Here is a 21,600-nt window from a genome sequence, read left to right as displayed (position 1 = left end):
TGCATTCCACGTTCCATTCCTTTCCATTCCATTACACATTCCATTCCATTCCATTCCACATTCCACTCCGTATTCCAGTCAAAATTCCATTTCATTCCACTCCACATTCCTTCCACATTCCATTCCTTTCAATTACACATTCCATTCCACATTCCCTTCCACATTCCATTCCATTCCATTCCATGATCCTTCCACAATCCATTCCATTCCCTTCCACATTCTGTACCACATTTCATTCCATTACATTCCACATTCCATTCCACATTCCACATTACATTCCGTTCCATTCCACATTCCATTCCACTTTCCATTCCACGTTTCATTCCACGATCCATTCCATTCCTTTCAACATTCCATACCATTGGATTCCATTCCATTCGACATACTATTCACTTTCCATTCCATTCCAGTCCACATTCCATTCCTTTCCATTCTATATTCCATTTCATTCCATTCCACATTTCATTCCAAATTCCATTCCACGTTCCATTCCATCCCATTCCATGCTCAATTCCACTTTCCATTGGATGTTCCATTCCACTTTCCATTCCGTGTTTCATTCCATTCCATTCCACGTTGCATTCCACATTCCTTTCCATTCCATTCAACGTTCCCTTCTTTTCCATTCCACATTGCATTCCACGTTCCATTCCACGATCCATTCTACGTTCCATTCCATGCCATTCTACATACCATTCCATTCCATTCCACATTCCATTCCATGCCATTCCATTTTCCACTTCATTCTATTCCACGTTCCATTTGACATTCCATTTCACTTTCCATTCCACCTTCATTCCCATTCCATTCCTTCCATTCCACTACCCATTCCATTCCATTCCACTTCCCATTCCATTCAAATCCACCTTCCATTCCATTCAATATTCCATTCCATTCCATTCCGTTACATATTCAATTCCATTCCTTTCTAAATTTCATTCCATTCCATTCCACATTCCATTCTATTCCATTCCATTCCATTGCACATTCCATACCATTCAATTCCATTCCACATTCCATTCCACATTCCATTCCCTTCCATTGCACATTCCATTCCATTCGATTCCACATTCCATTCCACGTTCCATTCCATTTTCCATTCCAGGTTCCATTCCATTTCATTCCACGTTTCATTCCTCATTCCATTCCTCATTCCTTTCCATTCCATTCCACATACCATTCCACATTCCATTCCATTCCATTCCATTCCATTCCATTCCACATTCCAATCCACATTCTCTTCCACATTTCATTCCACACTCTGTTCCACAATCCATTCCATATTCCATGCCATTCTATTCCACATTCCATTCCATTACATTCCACATTCCATTACATTCCATTCCACGTTGCATTCCACCATCCATTCCACATTGCCTTCCTTTCCATTCCACATTCCTTTCCTCATTCCATTCCATTCAAATCCACATTTCATTCCACATTTCATTCCATTATTTGCCACATTATATTCCACATTCCATTCCACATTCCATTCCACATTCCCTTCCACATTCCCTTCCATTCCATTCCACATTCCATTCCACATTCCATTTGATTCAATTCTACATTCCATTCCATTCCTTTCCATTCCACTCCATTCCACTCCTTCCATTCCACGTTCGATTCCACATTCTATCCCATTTCACTCCACGTTCCTTTCCACACTCAATTCCTCATTCCATTCCACATTCCATTACATTCCGTTACACAGACCATTCCACATTCATTTCCATTCCATTCCATATTAGATTCCCATTCCATTTCTTATTCCCTTCCACGTTCCATTCCATTCCATTCCACATTCCATTCCACATTCCATTCCATTCTATTCCAAATTACATTCCATTCCACTTCAGATTCCATTCCATTCCATTCCATATTCCATTCCATTCCATTCCACATTCCGTTCCATTCCATTCACATTCCATTCCATTCTACTCCAGGTTTCATTCCATTCCACATACCATTCCATTTCACTCCAGATTCCATTCCACTTCACATTCCATTACATTCCATTCGACCTTCCATTACAGTCCATTGCATTCAGTTGCGCATTCCATTCCACATTCCATTTCATTCAAATGCACATTCCATTCCATATTCCATTCCCTTCCATTCCACGTTCTATTCCATTCCAATCCATTCCATACCTCATTCTATTCTATTCCATTACATACCACATTCCATTCCATTCCATATTCGATCCCACATTCCATTCAATTCCACATTCCATTCCAATCCATTCCAGATTCCTTTACTTTTCATTCAACATTCTGTTCCATGTTCCATTCAATCCCATTCCATTCCACATCCCTTTCCAAATTCCTTTCCATTCCTTTCCATTCCACTTTCCATTCCATTCCTTTCCACATTCCATTGCACATTCCATTTCATTCCATTCCACATTGTATTCCATTCCATGCCACATTCCATTCCTTTCCATTCCATATTCCATTCCACATTCCATTCCATTCCATTCCACATTACATTGCACACTCCATTCAATTCCATTCCATTCCATTCCACATTACATTCCATTCCATTCCACATTCCATTTCTTTCCTTTCCACTTTCCATTCCACGTTCCATTCCAAATTCAATTCCACGTTCCATTTCACGTTGCATTCCACGTTCCATTCCAAGTTCCATTCTACGTTCCACTCCATTCCATTCCACGTTCCATTCCATTCCATGCCACGTTCCATTCCACTTTCCATTAGACGTACCATTGCGTTCTATTCCACGTTCCATTCTACCTTCCATTAGAGGTTCCATTCCACGTTCCATTTCATTCCATTCCTAGTTACATTCCATATTCCATACCATTGCATTGAACATTCCATTCCATTCCATTCAACATTCCATTCCACATTCCATTCCAATCCATTGCATTTAACATTCCATTCCATTCCATTCAACATTCCATTCAATTCAATTCCACGTTCCTTTCCACTTTCCATTCCGTGTTGAATTACACGTACCATTCCATGTTGCATTCCTTTCCATTGCATGTTCCATTCCACGTTCCATTCCATTCCATTCCACATCCCATTCCATAGCATTCCACATTCCATTTCATTCCATTCCACTTTCCTGTCCACATTCCATTTCACATTCCATTCCACCTTCCATTTCATTCCATTCCTTTCCATTCCACATTCCATATCTTTCCAATCCTCCTTCCATTCCATTCAATTCCACATCCCATTCCATTCCATTACATTCCATTCCACATTCCACTGCATAACTTTCTGCATTCCCTTCCATTCCATTTAATTCTACATTCGATTCCATTCCATTCAAATTTGCATTCCATTCCATTCCACATTCCATTCCATTCCATTACGTTCCAAATTCCATACCATTCCATTAAATTCCACATTCCATTGCACATTCCATTACACATTCCATTCCATTGCATTCCGTTCCTTTCCATTCCATTCCATTACACATTCCATTCCAAATTCCATTCCCTGTCCATTCCACATTCCATACCATTACACATTCCATTCAACATTACATTGCACATTCCATTCCATTCCATTGATACATTCCGTTCCATTCCATTCCATGTTCCATTCCATTTCACGTTTCATTCAGCATTCTATTCCACATTCCATTCCACGTTCCATTCCACATTCCGTTCCATTCCATTCCACGTTCCTTTCCACATTTCATTCCACATTCCATTCCATTCCACTCCACGTTCCTTTGCACTTTCCATACCAAATTCCATTCCACGTTACTTTCCACTTTCCAATCCATTCCACTTTCCATTCCACTTTCCATTCCATTCCATTCCACGTTCCTTTCCACATTCCGTTGTACACTCCATTCCAAGTTCAATTCCACATTCCAATCTACATTCCATTGCATGTTTCATTCCACATTCCATGCCATTCAAGTTCCATTCCACATTTCATTTCACATTCCATTGCACGTTCCATTCCACATTCCATTGCACATTTCATTCCACGTTCCATTTCACTTTCCAATTCACGTTCCATTTCATTCCATTTCATGATCCATTCCTCATTCCATTCCATTCCATTCCACTTTGCATTCCACATTCCATTCAACATCCCATTCCACGTTCCATTCCACGTTCCATTCCATTACATTCAACGCTCCATTCCACGTTCCATTCCACAGTCCTTTCCACCTTCCTTTTCACTTTCCATTGCAGGTTCTTTTCATTCCATTTCACGATCCTATCCTTATTCCGTTCCATTCCATTCCACTTTCCATTCCACGTTTCATTCCAAGTTCCTTTCCACGTTCCATTCCAAGTTCCTTTCCACGTTCCATTCCATTCCATTCCGTGTTCCATTCCACACTGCATTCCATTACACGTTCCATTGTACTTTCCATTCCACATTCCATTCCATTGCATTCCACATTCCATTCCACATTCCATTCCACATTTCTTTCCAATTTCCATTCAACGTTCCATTCCACATTCCATTCCATTCCCTTCCACTCCATTCCATTCCACATGCCATTTCTCATTCCATTCCATTCCATTCCACATTTCATTCCATTCCATTCCATTCCACGTTTTATTCCACACTGCATTCCACATTGCATTCGACATTCCCTTTCACATTCCATTAAACATCCCATTCCACATTCAATTCCACATTCCATTCCACGTTCCATTGCATTCCATTCCACGTTCCATTCTACATTCCATTAGACGTTTCAATCCATTCCATTCCACTTTCCATTCTACGTTTGGTTAGAGGTTCCATTCTGAATTCCATTCCACGTTCCATTCCATTAAATTCCACGTTACATTCCATATTCTATTCCATTCCATTCCACATTCCAATCCACTCCGTTCAACATTCCATTCCATTGCATTCCACGTTCCATTCTAGTTTCCATTCCATGTTCCATTCCAGGTTCCATTCTTTTCCATTCCACGTTCCATTCTATTCCATTCCACGTTCAATTTCATTGCATTCCAGGTTCCATTCCACATTATATTTCACATTCCATTCCACCTTACATTCCAATAGATTCCGTTCCACATTCTATTCCTCTCCATTCCACATTCCATTCCATTCCATTACACATTCCATTCCACATTCTATTCCCTTACAATCCATATTCCATTCCATTCCATTCCACATTCCATTCCACATTCCACTCCACTTTCCATTCCACGTTCCATTCCATTCAATTCCATTCTATTCCGTTCTGGATTCTTTTCATTCCATTCCAAATTATATTCGACATTCCATTCCATTCCATTCCACATTCTATTCCCTTCCATTCCACATTCCATTCCTTTCCATTCCACATTACATTCCACTTTACATTCTATGCTCCATTCCACATTCCATTCCTCGTTCCATTCTACGTTCCATTCCATTCCATTCCACGATCCGTTACTTTCCATTCCATTTCCATTACCTTCCATTCCACAATTTTTCCGTTCCATTCCACATTCCATTCCACATTCCCTGACCATCCATTCCACATTCTTTTCCATTCCATTACACATTGCATTCCATTCCATTCCACTTTCCATTCCACATTCCATTACCTTCCCTTCTCATTCTTTTGCATTCCATTTCACTTTCCATTCCACGTTCCATTCCACGTTCCATTTCGCGTTGCATTCCATTCCATTCCATTCCATTCCACATTGTATTCTACATTCCATTCCATTCCATTCCACATTCCATTCAATTCCATTCCATATACCACTGCATTCCATTCCACATTCCATTCCATTCCATTCCACATTCCATTCCACATTCCATTGCACGTTCCATTCCATTCCATTCCATTACATTCCATTACATTCCACATTCCATTCCCTCCAATCCACATTCCATTCCATTCCATTCCACATTCCTTTCCATTCCATTCTATATTCCATTCCATATACCATTCCATTCCATTCTACATTCCCTTCCATTTCAGCCCACATTCGATTGCATTCCATTCAACATTCCATTCCATTCCATTGCACATTCCATTCCACATTGCATCCCATTCCATTCCATATTCCTTTCCGCAATACTTTCCACTCCATTACAGGTTCCATTCCATTCCATTCCATACCACATTCCATTCCATTCCATTCCAGAATCCATACCATTACATTCCATTCCACATTGCATTCCACATTCCAATCAATTTCTTTGCATTCCATTCCACTTTCCATTCCTCATTCCAACCCATTTCATTCCACATTCCATTCCACATTCCATTCAATTCTGTTTCTCATTCTTTTCCTCATTCCATTCCACATTCCAATCCATTCCATTCCACATTCCATTCCACATTGCATCCCATTCCATTCAATACCCCATTCGACAATCCTTTCCATTCCATTCCACATTCCATTCAACACCATTGCATTTCACATTCCATTCCATTCCACTGAACATTCCTATCCACATTCCTTTCCACTGAATTCAGCAATCCATTACACATTGCATTAAAGTCTTGTCCCCATTCCGTTCCACATTCCATTCCACATTCCATTCAATTCCATTACACATTGCTTTCCATTCCATTTGATTGCATTCCACATTACATTCTACTTTCCGTTCCATTCCATTCCACGTTCCATTCTACGTTCCACTCCATTCCATTGCACATTCCATTCCATTCCATTCCACATTCCTTTCCACATTCCATTCCATAATCCATTCCACACTGCCCTCAAAGTTCCATTCCATTCCATTCCGTGTTCAATAATACGTTCCAATCAATTCCATTACACGTTCCATTCCACATTCCATTCCTTTGAATTCCACGTTCCATTCCACATTCAATTCCTCATTCCATTCCACAGTGCATTCCATTCCATTGCATATTCTATTCTTCAATCCATTCCACTCCATTCCACATTACATTCCACATTCCATTCCACATTCCATTCCGCTTCCCATTTCATTCCATTCCGCATTCCATTCCACATTCCATTCCATTGCATTCCACATTCCATTACATATTCCATTCCATTCCACATTCCATTACATTCCATTCCAGAGTCCATTACACAATGCATCCCATTCCATTCCAAATTCCATTCCACAATCCTTTCCATTACATTCCGCATTCTATTCCATTCCATTCCATTCAACATTCCATTCCATTACATTGAATTCCACATTCCATTCCATTCCACATTCCATTCCATTCCATTCCATTCCACAATCCATTGCACATTCCAATTCATTGCATTCCACATTCCCTTCCACATTCCATTCCTTTCAATTTCTCATTCCATACCACATTCCATTGAATTTCTTTCGACATTCCATTCCACATTCCATTTCACATTCCATTCCAGACTCCATTCCACATTCCATTCCATTTCATTTCACAATCCTTTCCATTCCGTTCTATATTCCATTCCACATTCCATTCCGTTCCATTCCACATTCCACTCCATTCCATTCAGCATTCCTTTCAATTCCATTGCATTCCAAATTCCATACCATTCCATTCCACATTCCATTCCTTTCCATTCCACATTCCTTTGCCTTCCATTCCACATTCCATTGCATTCCATTCCACATTCCAAAACATTCCCTTCCATTCCACATTCCATTATATTGCATTCCACTTTCCATTCCATTGCATTCCATTCCACATTGCATTCCATTGTATTGCACATTCCATTCCACATTCCATTCGACATTCCATTCCATTTCATTCCAATCTTCATTCCATTCCATTCCATTCAACATTCCATTCCATTCCATTCCACATTCCATTCCATTTCATTCCACTTTCCATTCCATTCCATTACACATTGCATTCCATTCCATTACACATTCCATTCTACGGTCTATTGCATTCGTTTCCACATTCCATTCCTGGTTCCTTTCCATTAGTTTCCACATTCCGTTCCACTTTGCATTGCAGATTCCATTCCACATTCCATTCCACATTCCATTCCAGACTCCATTCCACATTCCATTCCATTCTATTCCACATTCCATTCCACAATTCACTCCACATTCCATTCCATTCCATTCCATTCCAATTTCCATTCCACTTTACATTCCACATTCCATTCCACATACCATTCCATTCTACTCCACGTTACATTTCACGTTCCATTCCATTCCATTCCACTTTTGATTCCACATTCCTTTCCACATACCTTTACATTCCACATTCCATTCCAAATTCCATTGCATTCCTGTCCACATTCCATTCCACTTTCCATTCCATTCCTTTCCAGATTCCCCTCCATTCCAATCCACATTCTTTTCCACATTCCATTCAATGGCATTGCTCATTCCATTCCACATTCCATTCTGTTCCATTCCACGTTTCATAACACACTCCATTCCATTGCATTCCACATTCCATTCCACGACCAATTCCACATTCCATTACACGTTCCTTTCCATTCTATTCCACGATCAATTCCACGTTCCTTTCCATTACATTCCACGTTCCATTGCTCATTCCGTTGCACATTCCTTTCCACCTTCCATTCCACCTTCCATTCTATGTCCCATTTCATGTCAATCCACGTTCCATTCCATTCCATTCACGTTCCATTTCATTCAATTCCACATTCCGTTCATCATTCCTTTTCACATTCCATTCCACATTCCATTTCACCTTCCATTCCATTCCATTCCATTCCATTACACATTCCATTGCATTTAATTCGACTTTCCCTTCCATTCCATTCCACATTCCATTCCACGTTACATTCCATGTTACATGCCACTTTCCATTCCACGTTCCATTTCACTTTCCATTCCATTCCATTCCACATTGCATTCCACATTCAATCAAATTCCATTCCTCATTCCATACAAACCAATTCCATTCCATTCCACATTCCATTGCATTCCATTCCACATTCCATTCCACATTCCAATCCATTCCATTCCACATTGCATTTCTCTTTACATTCCACAATCCATTGCATTCAAATTTCCATTCCAAATTCCATGCCATTCCTTCCCTCATTGCGTTCCACATTCCATTCCATTCCTTTCCACATTCCTTTCCATTCCATTCCACTTTCCCTTCCACATTTCATTGCATTCCATTCCACTTTCCATTTCACATTCCATTCCATTCCGTTCCACAATCCATTCTATTCCTTTCCACGATCCATTCTACGTTCCTTTCCACATTCCATTCTACCGTCCATGCCACATTCCATTCCATTCAGTTCCATGATCCATTAAATATCATTCCACGATCCACTTCATTCCATTCCACCTTCCAATCCACTTTCCATTTCACATTCCATTACACATTCCTATTCTCATGCCATTTCATTCCATTCTATTCCATTGCACATTACATTAAATTCCATTGCACATTCCATTCCAAATACCATTCAATTCCATTCCACAATCCATTCCATTTCATTCCACATTTCATTCCATTCCATTCCACATTTCATTCCATTCCATTCCAAATTCCATTCCATTCCATTCCACATTTCCTTTCATTCCATTCTATTCCACATTCCATTCCATTCCGTTCCACATTCCAGTCCATTCCATTCCACTTTCCATTCCATTTTCAATTCCATTCCACATTGCACTCCACGTTCCATTCCACATTCCATTCCACGTTGCATTCCATTCCATTCCACGTTCAATTCCATGTTCTATTCCATTCCATTCCACATTCGATTCCACATTCTATTCCATTCCATTCAACATTCCATTCGACATTCCTTTCCATTCCACTCCACATTCCATTCCACATAGCATTCAATTCCATTCCACATTCCATTCCATTTCATTCCACATTTCATTCCATTTCATTCCACATTCCATTCCACGTTCCAATCCACATTCCATTGCATTCCTTTCCACGTTCCACTGCCCTCCATTCCACGTTCCAATTCATTGCATTGCATATTCGTTTCCACATTCCATTACACATTCCATTTCACATTCCATTCCATTCCATTCTAATCCACATTGCATTCAATTCCAATCCACATTCCATTCACTTCCATTCCACATTCCATTCCATTCCACATTCCATTCCATTCCACATTCCATTCCATTCCACATTCCATTCCATTCCATATTCCATTCCATTCCACATTCCATTCCATTCCATATTCCATTCCGTTACATTCCACATTCCATTCATTTCCATTCAACATTCAATTCCAAATTCCAATCCACATTCCATTCCATTCCATTGTATTCCATATTCCATTCCATTCCATTTCACTTTCCATTCCATCCTATTCCACATTCCATTCCATATTCCATTTCACATTCCATTCCACGTTCCATTCCTTTCCATTCTACATTGCATTCCATTCAATTCCACATTGATTTCCCTTCCATTCCATTCCTCGTTCCATTCCATTCCATTCCATTGCATTCCATTCTATTCCATTCCACGTTCCATTCCACATTCCTTTCCACGTTATATTCCACGTTCCATTCCACGTTCCATTTCAAGTTCCATTCCACATTACATTCCGTTCCATTCCACATTACATACCATTCCATTCCATAGTCCATTCCACGTTTCATTCCATTACATTCCACGATCCGTTCCATCTTCCATTCCACATTCAATTTCACATTCCATTCAATTCCATTCCACTTTCCATTCCTTTCCATTATTCATTCCATTTCACTTTCCCTTCCATTCCATTCAATATTCCATTCCTCGTTCCATTCCATTAAATTCCACATTCCATTCCACCTTCCATTCCACATTCCATTTCACATTCCATTCCACTCCACTACAGATTCCATTCCATTCCGTTCCACTTTCCATTCCACATTTCATTCCACATTCCATTCAACATTCCATTCCATTCCATTCCACATTCCATTGCACATTCCATCAAATTCCATTCAGCATTCCATTCCACGTTCCATTCCACGTTAAATTCCATTCCGTTCCATTACATTCCACTTTCCATTTCCTTCCATTCCACATTCCATTCCACATTCCATTTCACATTCCATTCCATTCCATTACACATTCCATTTATCATTGCATTCCACATTCCATTTCACGTTCCTTTCCACCTTCCATTTCACATTCGATTCCATTCATTTCTATTCCACATTCCATTCCACTTTCGATTCCTTTCCATACCACATTCCAGAAGACATTCATTTCCATTTCATTCCACATTGCATTCCACCTTCCCTTCTATGTTCCATTACCTGCTGTAGTCCATTCCATTCCACGTTCCATTCCTTTCCATTCCACATTGCATTTCATTCCATTCCACATTGCATTCCACATTACGTTTCACATTGCATTACAAATTCCAATTCACATTCCATTTCACATTCCATTACATTATATTCCATTACAATCCACATTCCTTTACTTTCCAATGCACTTTCCATTCCTTTCCATTCCACGTTACATTTCATTTCACATTCCATTCCATTTCATTCTACATTCCATTCCATTACATTCCACATTCCTTTCCACATTCCATTCCATGTTATATTCTATGCCATTCCACATTCCACTCCATTCCATACCACATCCTATTCTATTCAATTCCACATTCCCTTCCATTCCATTCCAATCCGAATTCCATTCTAGATTCTATTCCACGTTCCATTCCATTTCATTCCACATTCTAATGCAGTCCATTTAACAATCCAGTCAATTCAATTCCACATTCCATTCCATTCCATTCCATTCTATTCCATTCCGCAATGCATTCCACTCCATTGCGCATTGCATTCCATTCCATTCCATTCCATTCCATTCCAAATTCCATTCCATTCCTTTCTATTCTATTCCTTTCCACATTCCATTCCATTCCATTCCACATTGCATTCCATTCCGTTCCACATTGCATTCCATTCCATTCCACATTCCATTCCATTCCATTCCACATTCCATTTCCTTCCGTTCCATTCCATTCTGCATTCCATTCTATTCCATTCTGCATTGCACTTCAATCCATTCCATTTCATTCTAAATTCCGTTCCTTTCCATTCCATTCCACAGTCCATTCCATTCCATTAAACATTCCACAACATTCCATTCCACAATTCATTCCATTTCTTTCCAAGTTCCATTCAACATTCCATTCCATTTCATTTCATTCTATTCTACATTCCATACCATTCCATTCCATTCCATATTCTATTCCTTTCCATTCCACATTCCATTCCGTTCCATTCCACATACCTTTCAAATCCACTGCACATTCCATTCCACTTTCCTTCCCGCATTCCATTGCACTTTCCATTCCACGTTCCATTCCGCGTTGTATTCCATTTCATTCCACATTCCATAACATTCCATTCCATTCCATTCCAAATTCCATTCCAAATTCCATTCCATTCCATTCCATTCCTTTCCACATTCTATTCCTTTCCATTCCACATTCCATTCCACATTCCACTTAACGTTCCATTCCAAATTCCATTCCACATTCCATTCCACGTTCCATTCCATTCCTTTCCATGTTCCACTCAAAGTTCCATTCCGCTTTGAATTCCAGTTTGGATTCCACGTTCCATTCCATTCCATTCCACGTTCCATTCCATCTTCCATTCCATTACTTTTCATTCCAGATTCCATTCCGTATTCCATTCCACGTTCAATTCCTCATTCCATTCCACGATCTTTTCCACTTTCCATTCCACATTACATTTCACTTTCCATTCCATTTCATTCCACATTCCATTCCACAGACTATTCCACATACCATTCCACATTCCATTCCATTCCCTTCAATATTCCATTCCACATTCCATTCCATTCCACATTCCATTCCATTCTATTCAATATTCCATTCCACATTCCATTCCATTCCACATTCCATTCCAATTTCCCTTCCACTTTCCATTACACTTTCCTTTCCACATAACATTCCGTTCCATTTCACATTACATTCCACGTCCCATTCTATTCCATTCCACTTTCGATTCCACATTCCACTCCACATTGCTTTCCATTCCACATACCATTCCAAATTCCATTGCATTCCTGTCCACATTCCATTCCTAGTTGCATTCCATTCCATTCCACATTCCCCTGCATTCCAATCCACATTCCATTCCACATTCCATTCGATTCTGTTGCTCATTCTATTCCACATTCCATTCCATTCCATTATGCATTCAATTCCACATTCCATTCCATTCCTTTCCACATTCAATTCCACATTCCATTCCATTCAATTTCACTTTCCATTCCACGATCACTTCCATATTCCATGCCTTTCCATTCGACATTCCATTCCGCATTCCATTGCACATTCCATTCCACGTTCCATTCCAACATCCATTCCACATCTCATTTCATTCCATTCCACATCTCATTTCATTCCATTCCACATTTCATTCCATTCCATTCTACATTCTGTGTCATTCAATTCAACATTCCAATCTACATTGCATTTCACATTCCATTCCACATTCCATTTCACATTCCATTTCACATTTCATTCAATTCCATTCCAATTTCCTTTCCACATTCCATTCTATTCCATCCCACATTTCATTCCACATTCCGTTCCATTCCTTTCCGCATTCCATTCCATTCTATTCCACTTTCCATTCCACATTCCTTTGCATTTCCTTTCACTTTCCATTCCACATTCCATTCCATTCCTTTCCACGTACCATTCTGCGTTCTATTCCATGTTCCATTCCACAATCCATTCCATTCAATTCCACATTCCTTTCCATACCATTCCACGACCCACTTCATTCCATGCCACATTCCAATCCACGTTACATTACATATTCCATTCCACATTTCATTTTGCATACCAGTTCATTCCATTCTATTTCATTGCACATTCCATTCAATTCCATTCCACATTCCATTCCAAATAACATTCAATTCCATTCCACATTCCATTGCATTACATTGTACATTCCATTCCATTTCATTCCACATTTCTTTCCATTCCATTCCACTTTCCATTCCACATTCAATTCCATTCCATACCACATTCCCTTCCACATTGCAATCCACGTTCCATTACACATTCCATTCCAAGTTTCATTCTATTCCATTCCACGTTCCATTCCATTCCATACCACGTTCCATTCAATGTTCTATTCCATTCCATGTTCTATTCCATTCCATTCCACTTTTGATTCCACTTTCCATTCCCTTCCATTACACATTCCATTTGACATTCCATTCCATTCCACTCCACATTCTATTTCACATTCCATTCCATTCCACAGTCCATTCCACATTCCATTCCACGTTCCAATCCACATTCCATTACATTCCATTCCACGTTCCACTACACTCCATTCCACGTTCCACTACACTCCATTCCACGTTCCAATTCATTCCATTGCACATTCGTTTTCACATTCAATTACATATTCCGTTACACTCCATTCTAATCCACATTGAATTCATTTAAAATCCACTTTCCATTCCATTCCTTTCCACGTTTCACTCCATTCCACATTCCATTCCACATTCCATTCTCTTCCATTCCACATTCCATTCCATTCCATTCCCCCTTCCATTCCACATTCCATTCCACATTCCATTCCATTCCATTCTATTCCACATTCCATTCCATTCCATTTCACTTTCTATTCCATTCTATTCCACATTCCATTCCACATTTCATTTCACATACCATTCCACGTTCCATTCCATTCCATTCTACATTCCATTCCATTCAATTATACTTTCTTTTCCATTCCATTCCATTCCTCATTCCATTCCATTCCGTTCCGCATTCCTTTCCATTCCATTCCATTCCACGTTCCATTCCACATTCCATTCCATGTTCCATTCCACGTTCCATGCCACGTTCCTTTCCACGTTCAATTCCACATTCCATTCCATTCCCTTCCAGGTTTCATAAAATTCCATTCCATAGTCCATTCCACGTTTCATTCCATTCCATTCCACGTTCCATTCCACCTTGCTTTCCACATTCCTTTTACATTCCATTCGATTCCATTACACATTCCATTCCTTTCCATTATACATTCCATTCCACATTCCATTGCATTAAACATTCCATTCCTTTCTATTATACATTCCATTCCACATTCCATTCCATTGCATTCCATATTCCATTCTTCGTTCCATTCCATTCCATTCCACATTCCATTCCACCTTCTTTTCCACATTCCATTTCACACTCCAATCAATTCCATTCCACATGCCATTGCATTCCATTCCACATTCCATTCCACGTTCCATTCCATGTTCTATTCCATTCCATTCCACATTCCTTTCCACATTCCATTCCATTCCATTTTACATTCCACTCGACATTCCATTCCATTCCACTCCACATTCCATTTCACACTACATTCCATTCCATTCCACATTCCATTCCACGTTCCAATCCATGTTCCATTGCATTCCATTCCACGTTCCACTGCACTCCGTTCCACGTTACAATTCATTCCATTCCACATTCGTTTACACATTCCTTTACGCATTCAATTTCACATTCCATTCCATTCCATTCTATTCCACATTGCATTCAATTCCAATCCACATTCCATTCCATTCAATTTCATGATCTATTCCATTCCACATTCCATTCCATTCCCTTCCACCTACCATTCCGTTCCATTCCACATTCCATTACATTCTATTCCACATTCCATTCCATTCCATTCTATACCACATTCCATTCCTTTCCATTCCACTTTCCATTCCCTTCTTTTCCAACTACCATTCCACATTGCTTTTCACATTGCATTCCACGTTCCATTCCATTCAATTCCACATTCCATTCTATTCCATTCAATTCCTCATTCCATCCCATTGCATTCCGCATTGCATTCCATTGCATTTCAATCCATTCGACATTCCATTCCATTCCATTCCACATTCCATTCCAAATTCCATTCCGCTTTCCATTCCGCTTTCCATTCCACGTTCCATTCCATGATCCATTCCACATTCCATTCCATTCCATTCCACATTACATACCACATTCTATTCCACATTCCATTTCACATTCCCTTTAATTCCATTCCTCATTCCGTTCCATTCCATTCCGCATTCCATTCCACATTCCATTCCATTCCGTTCCACATTCCATTCAGCATTCCATTCCACATTCTATTTCATATTCCTTTCCTCACTCCATTTCACATTCGATTCCATTCCATTCCATTCCCCATTCAATTCCACATTCCATTCCACTTTCCATTCCACATTCCATTCCACGTTCCATTCTATGTTCCATTACATGTTGCATTCCATTCCATTCCACGTTCCATTAAATTGCATTCCATGTTGCATTTCTTTCGTTTCCACGTTTCATTCCACATTCAGTTTCACATTCCATTCCATATTCCATTTCACATTCCCTTACACATTCCATTCCATTACATTGCATTACAATCCACATTCATTTACATTCCAATCCACATTCCATTGCTTTCCATTACACGTTACATTCCATTCCACATTCCATTCAATTCCATTCCACATTCCATTCCATTCCATTCCACATTCCTTTCCACAATCCATTCCACATTCCATTCTACGATCCATTCTATTCCATTCCACATAGCATTCCTTTCCTTTACACATTCCATTCTGTTAAATTCCACATTCCTTTCCATTACATTCCATTCCGAATTCCATTCCACATTCCATTCTACATTCCATTCCATTTCATTCCATATTCCATTCCATTCCATTCCACATTCCGTTCCATTCTATTCCATTCCACATTCCATTCCAATCCATTCCACTTTCCTTTCCACATTCCATTCCACATTCCATTCCAAGATCCATTCTATTCCATTCCACATTCCATTCCATTCCATTCCACATTCCATTCCATTTCATTACACACTCCTTTCTATTAAATTCCACATTCCTTTCCATTCCATTGCATTCCGAATTCCATTCCACATTCCGTTCTACGTTCCATTCCATTTCATTCCACATTCCATTCAGTTCCTTTCCACATTCCATTCAATTCAATTCCACATTCCATTCCATTCCATTCCACTCCGCATTCCGTTACATTCCATTACGCTTTGCATTCCATTCCATTCCATTCCTTTCCATTCCAAATTCCATTCCATTCCATTCGATTCCATTCCATTCCATTCCATTCCACAGTCCATTCCATTCCATTCCGCATTCCATTCCATTCCATTCCATTCCAAATTCCATTCCAAATTCCATTCCTCTTTCCATTCCATTCCATTCCACATTCCTTTCCATTCAATTCCAAATTCCTTTCCTTTCCATTCCAGTCCATTCCATTCCACATTCCATTCCATTCAATTCCAAATTCCATTCCTTTCCAATGCATTCCATTCCGCATTCTTTTCCTTTCCATTCTGCATTCCATTCCATTCAATTCCACAATCCATTCCATTTCATTTCACATTCCATTCCATTCCATTTAATTCTATTCTATATTCCATATCATTCCATTCCATTCCTCATTCCTTTCCTTTCCATTCCACATTACATACCATTCCATTTCACATTCCATTTCAATGCACTCCACATTCCATTCCACGTTCATTTCCACAATCCATTGCACGTTCCATTCCACGTTCCATTCCACGTTCTATTCCATTCCATTCCACATTCCCTTCCACATTCCATTACGTTTCATTCCATATTCCATTCCACATTCCATTCCATTCCTTTCATCATGCCATTCCACATTCCATGACATTCCATTCCATTCCACATTCCATTTCACTTTCCTTTCCACATACCATTTCACATTTCATTCCATTCCATTCCACATTCCATTCCACATTCCATTCTACATTCCAATCCATGTTCCACTCCATACAATTCCACGTTCCATTCCGTTCCATTCCACATTCTATTTCATTCTATTCCATGTTCCATTCCACATTCCATTCCACATTCCATTTCGCATTCCATTTTGCTTTCTATTGCTTTCCATTCCATTCCATTCCACATTCCATTCAATTCCAACCCACATTCCTTTCCATTCCATTCCACGTTCCCTTCCATTCCACATTGCATTCCATTCCATTCCACATTCCATTTCACATTCCCTTCCTTTCAATTCCACAGTCCATTCCATTCCATTCCATACCATTCCATATTACATTCCACGTTCAATTCCATTCCATTCAACATTGCTTTCCACGTTCCTTTCCACATTCCATTACACGTTCCATTCCACTTTCCATTTGACATTCCATTCCATTCCATTCCACGTTCCACTCCTTTTCATTCCACATTCCAATCCTTTTCATTCCACGTTCCATTTCATTCCACTCCACATTCAATTTCATTCCATTCCACTTTCCATACCTCATTCCATTTCACTTTTCATGCTACATTCCATTTTGCATTCCTTTCTGTTCCAATTCATATTCCATTGCATTCCATTCAACCTTGTATTTCATTCCACATTCCATTGCATTCCACATCCCATACCATTCCATTCCACATTCCATTCCATTCCATTCCACATTCCATTCTACATTCCATTCCATTCCATTCTATTCCACATTCTATTCCACATTCCCTTCCACATTCCATTCCATTTTCGATTCCACGTTCCACTCCATATTCCATTCCATGTTCCAATCCATTCCATTCCATTCCATTCCGCATACCACATTCCATTCTATTACATTCCATTCCACATTCTATTCCACATTCCATTCCATTGCATTCCACATTCCATTCCACATTCCATTACATTACATTCCCCATTCCACAACATTGCATTCCACATTCCATTCCATTCAATTTCACGTTCCATTCCACGTTCCACTGCACGTTCTATTTCACTTTCCATTAAAAGTTCCATTCCACTTTCCGTTCCACCTTCCATTCCATTCCATTCCATTCCATTGCACATTCCATTCCATTCCATTCCACTTTCCATTCAATTACATTCCACATTCCATTCCACATTCCATTCCACATTCCATTCCGTTACATTCCACATTTCATTCCACACTTCATTCCATATTCCATTCCACATTCCATTCTGTTCCATTCCACATTCCATTCCACATTTCATTCCACATTCCATTCCACATTCTATTTCACACTCCATTCCACATTATATTTCATATTCCATTCCATTCCTTTCCCCATTCCATTCCATTCCATTCCACATTGCATTCCATTCCTTTCCACATTTCATTCCACATTCCATTTCACTTTCCATTTCATCACATTCCACATTCTATTAAACATTCCATTCCATGTCCCATTACTTTCCATTCCACGTTCAATTCCACGTTCAATTCCATTTCATTTCACTTTGCATTCTACATTCCATTCCACATTCCATTCCGGTCCATTCAACATTCCATCCCACACTCCAATCCGTTCCATTCCACATTGCGTTCCAAACTCCATTCTTCGTTCCATTCCACATTCAATTACACAATTCATTCTGTTCAATTCCACATTCTATTCCACACTCCTTTCCACATTCCATTCCACATTCCATTCCTTTGCATTTCTCATTCCTTTCCGCATTCCATTCCACAATCCATTCCACATCCATTCCACATTCCTTTCCATTCCATTCCATTCCTTTCCACATTCCATTCGATTCCATTCCACATTCCTTTCCACATTGCATTCCACGTTTCATTCCAATTTCCATTCCGCATTCCATTTCATTCCATTCCACATTCCATTCCATTCCATTCCACTTTCCATTCCATTCCATTCCATATTCCTTTCCAAATTCCATTCCATTCCATTCCACATTCCATTCCACATTCCTTTCCACGTTCCATTCCATATACTATTACATTCTATTCCACATTCTGTTCAATTCCATTACATATTCCATTTCATTCCATTCCGCATTTCACTCCGCATTCCATTCCATTCTGTTCCACATTCCATTCCATTCCATTCCATTTCAGTCCACATTGCATTCAATTACATTACATTGAACATTCCATTTCATTCCATTGCACATTCCATTTCATTCCATTCTATTCAACATTCCATTCGATTATCTTCCACATTCCATTCCATTCCATTCTATTCCACATTCCATACCGTTCCATTTCACATTCTCTTCCATTCCATTCCACATTCCATTCCTCATTCCATTATATTCCATTCCACCTCCTATTACACTTTCCACTCCACGTTCCATTCCGCGTTCCAATCCATGTTTCATTCCACTTTGCTTTCCACATTCCATTCCATCCCTTTCCATTCCATTCCACATTCCATTCCATTCCATTACACATTCCATTCCATTCCATTCCACATTCCATTCCATTCCACATTCCATTCCAGATTCCATTCCATTCCATTATACTCCTTTCCATTCTATTCTATTCCTTTCCATTCCATTCCACATTGCATTTCATTCCATTACACCTTCCCTTCCATTCCACTGCATTCCAGTCCTCATTCCATTTTGTACTCCATTCCAAGTTCCTTTCCACGTTCCATTCCCCATTGCATTCCATTGCCTTCCATTCCACTCCATTCCATTCCGCAATCCATTCTACATTCCATTCCATTCCATTCCATTCCATTCCATTCCACTACATTCCACTTCACATTCCTTTCCGCATTCCATTCCATTCCATTCCACCTTTCTTTCTACACCTTTCCACATTCCATTCCATTCCATTCCCTTCCATTCCACATTCCATTCCACTTTCCATTCCACATTCCGTTCCATATTCCATTCCATTTTGCATTCCACATTCCATTCCACATTCCATTCCATTCCATTCCATTCCACATTCCATTCCACATGGCATTACATTTTTATTCCACATTCCATTCCACATTCCGTTCCATTCCATTCCACATTCCATTCCACGTTCCATTCCATTTCACTCCACATTCGATTCCACGTTGCATTACACTTTCCATTGAACGTTCCTTTCCACTTTCCATTTGACATTCCATTCCATTCCATTCCACGTTCCACTACTGTGCATTCCACCTTACATTTCATTGCATTCCACATTCCATACCACATTCCATTTCACATTTCATTCCACATTCCATTTCGCCTTCCATTCCATTCCATTCCATTCTACATTCCTTTCCTTTCCAATCCATATTCCATTCCATGCCATTCCACATTGCATTTCATTCCCGATTTCATTCCATTCCACATCCCATTCCATTCCGTTCCACATTCCATTCCTGTCCAGTTCACATTCCATTCCACATTCCTTTCCATTCCATTCTATTACACATTCTATTCCTCAATGCTAGTTTCATTCCATTCCATTCCACATTCCATTCCATTCTACTCTGCATTCCAGTCCATTCTATTCCATATTCCATTCCAAGTTCCATTCCACTTTCCATTGCTCCTTCAATTCCAAGTTCCGTTCCACGTTCCTTTCAATGAACCATTCCAAGTTTCATTCCATTCCATTCCACATCGCATTCCATTCCATTCCAAATTCCATTCCACATTCCAATCCATTCCATTCCGCACTCCATTCCACATTACATTACATTCCATTCCACCTTCCTTTCCACTTTCCTCTCCATTTCATTCCATTCCACATTGCATACCATTCTAATTCACCATCCATACCACATTCCAGTCCATTCCATTCCACCTTCCTTTCCACATTCCATTCTTTTCCATTCCAAATTCAATTCCACATTCCACTACGTTACATTATATTCCACATTCCATACTGCATTCCATTCAAT

This window comes from Pongo abelii, chromosome 23 (assembly GCF_028885655.2).
Source record: "Pongo abelii isolate AG06213 chromosome 23, NHGRI_mPonAbe1-v2.0_pri, whole genome shotgun sequence".
Classification (NCBI taxonomy): Eukaryota; Metazoa; Chordata; class Mammalia; order Primates; family Hominidae; genus Pongo; species Pongo abelii.
This window is presented reverse-complemented; position numbering follows the sequence as displayed.